Genomic DNA, 10,329 nt, shown 5'->3' with positions numbered 1-10,329 from the left:
ATGTCCCTCTCTAAGGACCGGTCTCTCCTCACAACATGTCCAAAGTATGTTAGAGGGAGCCTCAGAATCCTTGCCTCTTATGAGGTATTTGTCTTTATTAGACTGAATTATTCCACTCAGCATAATGTTCTCCAGTCTTTTCCAAGCTATGTAGTATTTTCCAAAATTATTGCTCCCGAGTGCTGCATAGTATTCCACTGTGTGAATATACCACTATTTCTCAATCCATTTGGTTGTGGTTGAACATTTATGTTGTCTCTATGTTCTTGTAATGATGAATTACATTGCTATGAGTCAACAAGGTTTAGGGGTAGGAGTGGAGGGGTGAGAAGAACTATAGGTGAAACTACAGGTTTGTATAGTTTTGTGGGTGAAGGTAAAGGGTAGAGGAAATGGGAGGGATCTGGCTGAAAATATAGGGTAATGATGGACAAGGTCCAATGGTGATTCATTTTGTAAAATGCAATGCATAAGAATGATTGTATAAAACATCTTGAATGAAGAACAGTGTGGAATACAATATATGAGCAATATACTAACTTTGTAAGCAAATCAATCAAAAAAGAAAACTATTCAAAATGTATACAAATTCAAATATTTACAATGTAAAACACAGACTGAATTTAATTATATATATTCTCTAAATTGAAAAAAATGCTTGTTATTCAACTCTCATTGGAAGATTCAAGACTTCTATGAAAAGCTCAGACACTACTTCTTCTTGTTACTCTTTCCATTGCTTTTTTTCTGTAAGATATATTTTCTTCTCCTGGAAATTATGAATGTCTTAACTCCTTTCTATTTTCTCCTTGCTTGTTTCATTATTTTTGTTTTCATGAATTATAAACCCAGTCCCTTTATTTATAGTACTAGCTCAATAACTTGAGCTTCTATTCCAATAAACTAATTTGATTTTCTGTAAAATTATAATGTTGTATTTGTTGTTGTATACCATCAAGTTGGAACTGACCCACAGCTGAATCTTCAGTGGGTTTTCAGAGACAATTAATTGCCGAGGAGGAGACTGCCCACCTTTATCTCTTACAGTGGGAGGTGGGTTAGAACGACATACCTTAGAGATTGCAGCACAGCTTCTTGCCACTAGGCCACTTGAACTCAATGTTAACGAGAGAGAGAGAGACAGAAAGAGATGATATAGATATATAATGTATGTTTTATATATGTGTATGTATATATGGCTTATTAATGTTTTACCATACTCTGTCCCATGGGAACTGTTGCTCTCCAACTCATTCACACACTCATTAGAAAACATTTGTCACAGTTTGTTCTTGTTCTTAAAGAGCCCTGGTGATGAGATGGCTTCAGTATTGGGTTGCTACCTGAAAGTCAGCAGTTTGAACCAACCAGCCACTCTGCAAGGGAAAGGTGAAGCAGTCTGCTTAAGAGTTATAACTTGGGTAGACAAAAGAAGTATTAAAAGAGTAATGACAGCAGGAATTTAAGCATCAACTGGAGACTCAGAATAGATAAACAAATAAAGATGCGACAACTATGCAGAATTTATTTCTTGGTTTGTGGACATGCACAGAAGTGCACGTGTATGCATTGATGACTGTATACACAATTGATAGATACAATTCTGTTATTTAATGCCTAACTATCCTCCCGTTCCTTAGTAGACGGGGAGTTCTGGTGGCTTAGTGGTAAGCAGTTGCACTATCAATCCAAAAATACGTGGCTTGGTTCCACTAGCTGCTCTGTTGGTGAAAGATGGGCATTCAAGTCCCAGTGATTTACTGCCTATGAAAACCTGCTGGAAGATCAGTTAGAGCTGGTTCCCATTTGATGGCACTTAACAACAACATACATACCTACCACTACATTAAAAATGTTGGTGTAGGTTAAAAAAAATCCTAATCTGGGAAACCCTATGGAGCAATTCTGCTCTGTCCTATAGGGTTGCTCTGAGCTGAAGTTGACTTGTTGGCAGTGACATTTTGGTTTGATTCTGGTCTCAGACTTTAAGACCAAGTAATGTATGATTTTTGCTGCTGTGGTGCTCCCTGGTATGCAGGGCAGATAGACATGTGCATGACGATAAGATGTGATATGAAAAGTTATGCTTGGGAGAGGCACCTCACCTCATTGGAGAAGTCAGGGATGACTTCCTAGAAAAAGTTAAACCTGAGTTGGGTGGGTCTCTGGTGTAGTCAGTGTCACCTCTGACCTTTCCTACCTCTTTTATCATCTTCCTCCTCCAGTTTAGGGCCTCATTTACCACACTGCTTAACCCTCTTAAGTAGCTGTGGTAACACTGGTTAAGGCATTTTTGACTGCTGACTGGAAGCTTGGTGATTTGAACCCACCAGCTGCTCTGTGGATGAGTGCCGTGGCAGTCTTCTTCTGCCTTGGAAACCCCACGGGGTACATCTGTGAGTCAGAAGAGGCTCCGTGGCAGTTGGTTTAACCCCTTTTAGTGGCTTCTCGTTCCTTCTCTACAGTAAAGTTAAAACATTCCAGCTTTCATGATAGATCCTTTGAGATTGGGGTTCACCCTAATTTTGCTTCCTAGCCAAGCTGAGCTTGGATTTCCCCTACCATCTTTGTGCTTTTATAAAGGCTGCTGACTAAAGTGCTGCCTATATGCACCTCACCTGCTTGGTGTGTACTTGCTCATTTGTCAAGAGGCAAGACCTTATGCTAAAGTCCCCTCTTCTATGAATGTTTTCCTGATTAATCCCTTCCCTCTAGTATTAAAGTCTTCTTCCTTTGAGGCTTGTGTTAAGTATGTTTGCCTGCTTCACTTGTGTGCATTCTCTCAAGATTATTTATAACAGGAAACAACCTGGTGACATACTTCAGAGCTTTGACATCTATCTAGAATGAGTTTGGGTGCAGGCTGTTAAGAGTTTCTGGCTCTCTGACCTTGGATAAACTTCAATTTTCCATCTCTAAAATAGGTGTAAGAATATTTGACTCTGGGTTAATACTTTATATTATATTTTATGATATATTTATATCTGGGTTGTTGAGGGAATGAAATGAGGTAATTCCCTGATATCTTGCATTTAGAAGAATCACAAAATAATGTTATTGGCTGTGGTATTGAAACTGACTCATAGCTGACTCTTCAATAGCTTTCAGAGGCTGGAACTAGCAAACAATGAGCTGTAGACTGGAAGTTTCTTTGGTTTACAGTCAATCTGGTGGGTGTGCCTTGCTTGTATTTAAAAGCCAGTAGAATCCTCTTGCCTGCATCCCTCTGGTCTACTGCTAATTGATTTTGGTATGAAAACTCTTCTAAGTGGAAGAGAAGTGGTCTGTCTATTTGCTGTATTGAAGTATCTTGGGGTTTCTGTGAAGCTAACATTGGGCCATAGGTCTGCCAAATGCCATAATGGTTACCCATAGTGGACAGTATTTGGTGGAGTTCCCATACTGATTCAAGATTGGAGCAGGAGTGGTATCTGCTTCCTAAACCACATGCCTCTGAAAACTCTACAAACATAGAGAAACAATAATAGTTATAGAACAGGGTACCGGTCTTTTGTTCATAGGGTCGCTAAAAGTTGTGCTCTACTTGGCGGCACTTAACAACATACATACATACATACATACATACATACACACATATATTTCATATTTTTATCTATCTATCTACCTACCTATCTATCTATATCTTTCATGTATCATTTATTTCTTACTCTATGAAGCCCTGGTGACCTGATGAATTATGGTTTGCACTGCCAACCTATTATTAGTAGGCTGAATTCACGAATTGCTTTGTGGGAGAAGATGCACTATCTCTTGCCATGTGATTTATACATTCTGAAAACCTGTTAGAGGGTCAGCAATGAGTGGATTCTCACTCAATAGCACACATCAAAAACATCAACATATATGCATGTAGATATATACCTATATCTATATAAAACATTATCCTTAAAACTTTTCTTATTTTTAGATTACTGCAATCCATGATTAGATACATTTACTACTTATATTTAATATCCTAACCAACTCTGAGAGAAAAGAGTTTATCAAGAGCTGAGTGTTCCTTGTCGAACAAAGAAGGGACATCTGGGAAGTACTAACAAATAGAGTGTAAAAATATATGTTCTGGGTCTAGAACACTCAAGTTTGAAACCTAACTCCACAAGTACTGGATGAATATTCTTGGATAATTTGTTTAGATTATTTGGACTTTTCTTTCTTCCATTGTAAACTGAAGACAGACACAGAAAGAATACTTAAATTACTATTTGATATTCAGTTGGAGGAGACATATTGCATGGAGCTAATAAATAGTTAACCACAATTCTCACTAAGAAGCCAATTTGAGACATATGTCATTTTTCCATGATTAACATATTCATTGATGTTAATATTTGTTTTCTCTTTACAGATTCTTCCTTTCTTTTCATATAATAGTGTCTTAATTTGATGCTTCAAGAAAATAAATCTGTAGCCCTGTAGTCAGACATATTTTTAAGTTTCCCTTAGTATTTTTCCTCTTTGTTTTGTAGGTGAATATTTCATTTGCATGTGGTAAACTGTAGATCAATGAGCTGTTTTCTTAAGTCTTTCAAAACTCATTCCACATTCTTGAATAATTCTTTAATTTCAAGTGTGAATATGATTTTGTTTATATGAATGGGAGATTATAAAGAAAAATCATGTGCTTAACATCACAGCATGTATTACTTTCCCTAAGTTTTACTTTTAAATTGAGGCTATGTATGTATACATGTTTATACTATACATGTCTGAGGATAATGCATATTGGAAAATATTGAGAAAAATTTCTAAAAGCAGCCCTTAAAACCACTAGATGCTACTTATATTTTTACCACTTTCTTTCAAATTTGTTTGTAGCTAACTTTCCTGCTGGTATGAACTAATTTTATTTCAGCTCAATAAAAGGTATTACCTGAGACTTGATCTTTTTTGTTTCCTTTGAGAAACCTACATGAAGTCTTCCTGCTGGGTTTAATAGAACAACCACAACAAACTGACCTTCATTTTCTCCTGTATTCTTTTGTCACATCAATGTTCTTTTGTGCTGTTGTATTTGTTGCTATCTAAAGTGAATCTGGAGATGGTGAGATAGGAGAATTTTATTTCAATTGGCATTGATTTCTGAAATATATTCATTCACTTTTAACTTGTACTGGCTAACTCAAATGAAGTGCTTTAAAAAATTTCCCTTTCATTCAATTCTAGGGACTTAAGGTGGCATACCTTGGTAATATTTGGATTTTCCTTATTGATTTTTTCTTGTAAAAAAACCCCTACTTAGCTATTTTTTTTCCTTTTCTCTTTTTAGATTTTAATCAAGGTTTATAAAGAATTTGGAATTCCATTTATTCAGAGTTGCACATTTTTCTCCCTGTCCCCCCTCTGCCCCTAGTTCTCTTTTTTCCTTTGGGAAAAAATATCTTTCAATGTTACACAGTAACCCTCTATCCCCCAAATACTTTACTATGCAACTCTTATTCTGAACTCTTGTCATGCCGATAATAACTAATCATATATTACTTTTATACAGTTCTCTCTCTCATCTTGTTCAATACCTTGTGCATTATTTCTCCCCTCTTTTCTTAGTTTCCCCCCAACTCCCATATCAGTCCTTTTCTAGAACAGTAAGATTATGCAGTGTTGTTTTTTTTTAATTGAGATATTTCACTCAGCATAAGGTCCTCTGGAGTTACCCATTTTGTATAATGTTTTATTACTTCTTTGTTTTTCAGTGCTGCATAATATTCCATTGTGGGAATATACCAAAACTTCTCTATCTATTCATATGCTAATGGACACTTGGGTTGTTTCCAATTCTTTACTACTGTGAACAAAGCAGCAATAAACATGAGTGTACATATATCTGTTTGGGTGGCAGTTCTGTTTTCTTTAGGGTAAATGCCCAGTAGTGAAAATGCTGGGTCAAATGGTATTTCTATTTCCAACTTCTTGAGAAAGCACCATACAGCCTTCCATAGTGATTGCACTATTTTACACTCCCACCAAAGTGAATAAGGGTGCCAGTTTCTCCACAACATCACCAATATTTGTTATTTGCTACTTTGTAAAATTTTGCTAATCTTACTAGGGTAAGAAAATATTTCAGAGTATTTTGATTTGAATCTCTCTTAGAGCTAGGGATTTTGAACATTTCTTCATGTGTTTGTTCACCATCTGAATGTCTTCTTTGGTGAAATATCAGTTCATATCTTGCGCCCATTTTTCAATTGGGTTGTTTACCTTTATGTTGTTTTTTGGTGCTCGAGTATTCTTTAAATTCTAGGTATAATTCCCTTATTAGACATGCCATTACCAAATATTTGTCCCAGACCTTGGCTTCCCTTTTACCCTGTTGGAGAAGTTTTAATATGTGCATAAGGATTTGATTCTTAGAAGGTCCTTTTCATCTATTTTATGCTCTCCTGGTTATAGGTTTTTCAGAATGCTTGGAAGGTTCTTCAAGTTGTGGAATAGTGCTTTAGTGTTCTTCCAAGCTGTACTCAAATGAATTTTGTAATCTCTGGTTTTAATCGTAGGTCCTTAATCCACTTTGAGTTGGTTTTTGTGTATGGTGTGAGGTGTGGGTCTTGTTTGAGTTTTCTGCAGATGGTTTTCCTATTTTGCCAACACCATTTGTTAAAAATGCGGTCATTTCTCCACTTAACTGATTTCATCTTTTTGTCAAAAATCAGTTGACCATAGGTAGATGGGCTGATTTCTGAGTTCTTAATTCTATTCCATTGATCTATGTGTCTGTCATTGTACCTGTACCACTCTGTCTTGACCACCACAGAAGTGCAGTAGGATTTGAAATCAGAGAGTGAGATGCCTCCTACCTTATTTCTCTTTTTAGGGAAAGGTTTGCTTATTCAGTCTCTTTTCATTCCAAATGAAATAGGAGATTGCCTTTTCCACCTCATTGGAGAATGGAATTGGTATTTGTTTTGGGACTGCATTGAATGTGTAGATTGCCTTTGGTAGGATTGCCTTTTCCACAATATTGAGTCTTCCTATCCATGATAAAGGGATATTCTTCCATTTCCCCAAGGCTCATTTTGTTTCTTATAGTAATGTTTTGTAATTTTCTTTGATTAATTCTTTTGTGTTTCTAGTTAGATTTACTCCCAAGTATTTAATTTTGTAAATGCTATGTGATAGGTATTGTTTTCTTTAGCTTCAATTTTATATTTTCTTTGTCACTGTAGAGAAATCCAATTGATTTTTGTATGTTGATATTTTATCCTGACACTTTTCTGAATTGGTCAACTATGTCCAGTAGGTTTCTAGCTGAATTTTTAGGGTTCTTTAAATATACTATTATATAATCTGCATATAGAGATAATTGTACCTTCTCTTTACCATTTTGGATATCTTTTGTTTCCTTCTCTTTTCTTATTGCTACCGCTAAAAGTTCTAATATATTAAACAGGAAAGGTGATAATGGGTACCCTTGCCTAGTTTCTGTACTCAAGGGGAATGCCTTTAATCTCTCTCCATTGAGAACAACATTGGCTCTCGGGTTTGTGAATATACTTTTTACTATCTTGAGGAAATTCCCCTCTATTCCTATTTTGTTGAGTGTTCTAATCAGGAAAGGGTGCTGTATTTTTTCAAAGACTTTTTCTGCATTAATTGAAGGAATCATTTGGTTCTAGTTCTTCGCTTTGTTAATGCGATAAATTACACTGGTGTGTTTTGTTGTTGTTGTGTTTGTTTTTTAATGTTGAACCATCTTTGCATACCTCTTATGAATCCCACTTGGTCATGGTGAATTATTCTTTGTTAGATTCTATTGGCAAGGATTTTATTCAAGATTTTTGCATTTATGTTCATGAGAGTTATTGGTCTATATAGTTTTCTATTTTGGTGATGCCTTTCCTTATTGATTCTTAAAGCCAATTGTTATGACAATAGTGTCTTAGTTTAATATCAAGGACAAAAATCTGCATTTATATCATATATCTTTTACTGAATGTATATATAATGTGTACATTTATATATGTGTGAGGAAATAGTAAAATTAAATTATATTAAGAGGGTTTTTATTTTGTCTTTGACATGAATATTATAAAATAGACTATAACATTTGCTGAATTCATAGTGTCTCTCCAAGTGTTACCAAATTTAGCATTGTTCTTCTCTTTGTTGTTGTTATTAGGTACTATCCGGTGGAATATGATTCATGTAACAACTATGAACAACATGTCTAAACCCATTCCTATCCTGTGCCATCCTCACAATCTCTGACTCTTTTGAGCTCATTTCAGTTATCACTATTTCAATCTACTTGGTTGTGGTGAGAGTCTTCCTTTATTTCACCATCACTTCACCTTCACAGACATGTTGTTCTTCTCCAAGGAAATGCCTCTCCTAGGAATATTCTCAAAGAATATGAGGTGAAGTTTAACTATATTTGCCTTTAAAGAGCATTCTGGCTACACCATCTCCAAGACATATCTACTTATTCTTTTGACAGCCTAGGAAATACTAAGTACTCTTCTCTAATATCACTGTTCAAAGGAATCAATTATTCTGTCATCCTTAGTTACTATCCAGCTTTCAGCAGCATAGCAGGTTATTAATCCTCAAACTAACATCATTGATCTTCTATAGTTTGAAGATGTCCTTGATTGTAGGCTTTCCCAGTGTAATACGCCTCTTGATCTCCTGACTGCTGATACCTAGGGTACTGATTGTGGATCCAAGTAAGATGAAATGACAGTTTCAATCTCTTCTTCATCTAAAATAATGTTGCTTATAGGGCCAGGAATGATAATATTTGGGTGTTTTTGGTTTTGTTTTTATGTTAAGCTGTGTAATGGAAGATTCTTTGTAGAAAAGACATGCATGTTTCCTCAAAATACTGGTTTGATAAAACTGGGCTGATTAAAATTTTGAGGATTAAAGAAGGAGTGAAGCTGCGGGCTTACATATTTCCCTAAGAATAGATGATGGTAAGGATAAGGCTGATCCTTCAGATAATGAGAATAATGGATATAAAGACCAGTGGGTAAGCTGTGATGTTGAACTAGAGTTGTCTTTTAAAAGCCATTTTCCTCACACTCTCTGGTCTCCAACTCCTTAACTCAAGACACATGGTCTTGCAAATTATCAACAGCTGTGGGACTAGGATAAGTGAAAGAGTGTTTTTGATAATGAAGAACAGGACTTGTGGTACCAAGATTTGAGATGAACAAAACTGGAGGGAAAATGGAGTAAGACCATAGTGGTGAGTCCCTGTTGATGGTGGTGAAGAGACTCTGGCATTATTGTGGAAAAACTGTAGCAAAGTGTAACACAAAGCTTCTTGAATTTGTGCCATTATTGCTTTTGATAATGGAAGCAAAAACTACTTTCTGTATTGAAACCACGTCTGAGCCTAATTGAGGAATTGTGCCTTGGAACTTTTGGGCTAAAATCTGGACTTGTGCTTTGAGATATTCTTTGCCTCCCCCATTTCCTAACTAATTAACCTCTAATCAACCGCATTCTTAGTACCACAACTGTAAGTCAACAAGGAATAAACTCTTGCTGCTGGTGTGGATCTAGACACATCATGAGGCTAGGCTATGGACTCTTACTCTACTCTCTGCTCAGGGGTGGTGATGGACTATGGTATTCTCACTCCTTCTGGCCTTTTGGCATAGAGACACACATTATCCTGTGACAAGACACAATCAATATCGAAGGCTGTAGTCTTGGTTCTTCTGCAGCAAGCTCTTCAAGTCCTTCTCACTTTCAGCAAGCAAGATTGTGTCATCTGCATAACAAAAGTTATTGATGTGTTTTCCTCCAAACTTGAAATCATATTCCTTTTTACAGAGTTTAGCTTCTCAAATAGTTTGCTCAGCATCTAGATTAAGCAGGTATGGAGAAAGGATACAACGCTGATATACACCTTTCCTAATTTTATACCCTGCAGTGGCAGCAACATGATAGGTGGTGAAGAGACTGAGATTGTTAACAGCTGTTGTTTGCTTGGCTCCACAAGCAACACTTTTGGTACCAGGTGCCAGGAAATCAAGAGATGAATTGTGATGGGAAAGTCTGTTAGGGGCCTCGCCAAAGTACTAAAGAGCAATGATGTCACTCTGGAGACTAAGGAGCCTGATACAAGCCATGATATTTGCAATCACTTGCTACATGTCATACAGCTGGACAAGGACAAGGGATGATAGAAGGACAATTGATGCTTTTGAGATGTGGTGTGGGTGAAGAATATTAGATATTCCATGAACTGCTAAGAGAGCAAACAAGTTCATTCTAGAGAGAGTCAAACCAGCCTGCTCCTTGGAGGCCAGGATTCTGAAGCTTCATCTGACCTACTTTGGACATGTTATAAGAAGC

At 36.4% G+C, this 10,329-nt stretch overlaps 1 protein-coding gene across 1 annotated transcript in view; it reads right to left on the bottom strand.

Moving 5' to 3' along the window:
* The window catches only part of BRINP3 (bone morphogenetic protein/retinoic acid inducible neural-specific 3), a gene marked incomplete at its 5' end in the record, with an annotated part of 461,273 nt that overhangs the window by 146,359 nt on the left and 304,585 nt on the right, over window positions 1–10,329 (bottom strand). The window lies entirely within an intron of this gene.

The sequence above is a fragment of the Elephantulus edwardii genome, unplaced genomic scaffold, assembly GCF_000299155.1.
Source record: "Elephantulus edwardii isolate Elephantulus edwardi_28Jun2011 unplaced genomic scaffold, EleEdw1.0 scaffold00205, whole genome shotgun sequence".
Lineage (NCBI taxonomy): Eukaryota > Metazoa > Chordata > Mammalia > Macroscelidea > Macroscelididae > Elephantulus > Elephantulus edwardii.
This window is presented reverse-complemented; position numbering and strand designations above follow the sequence as displayed.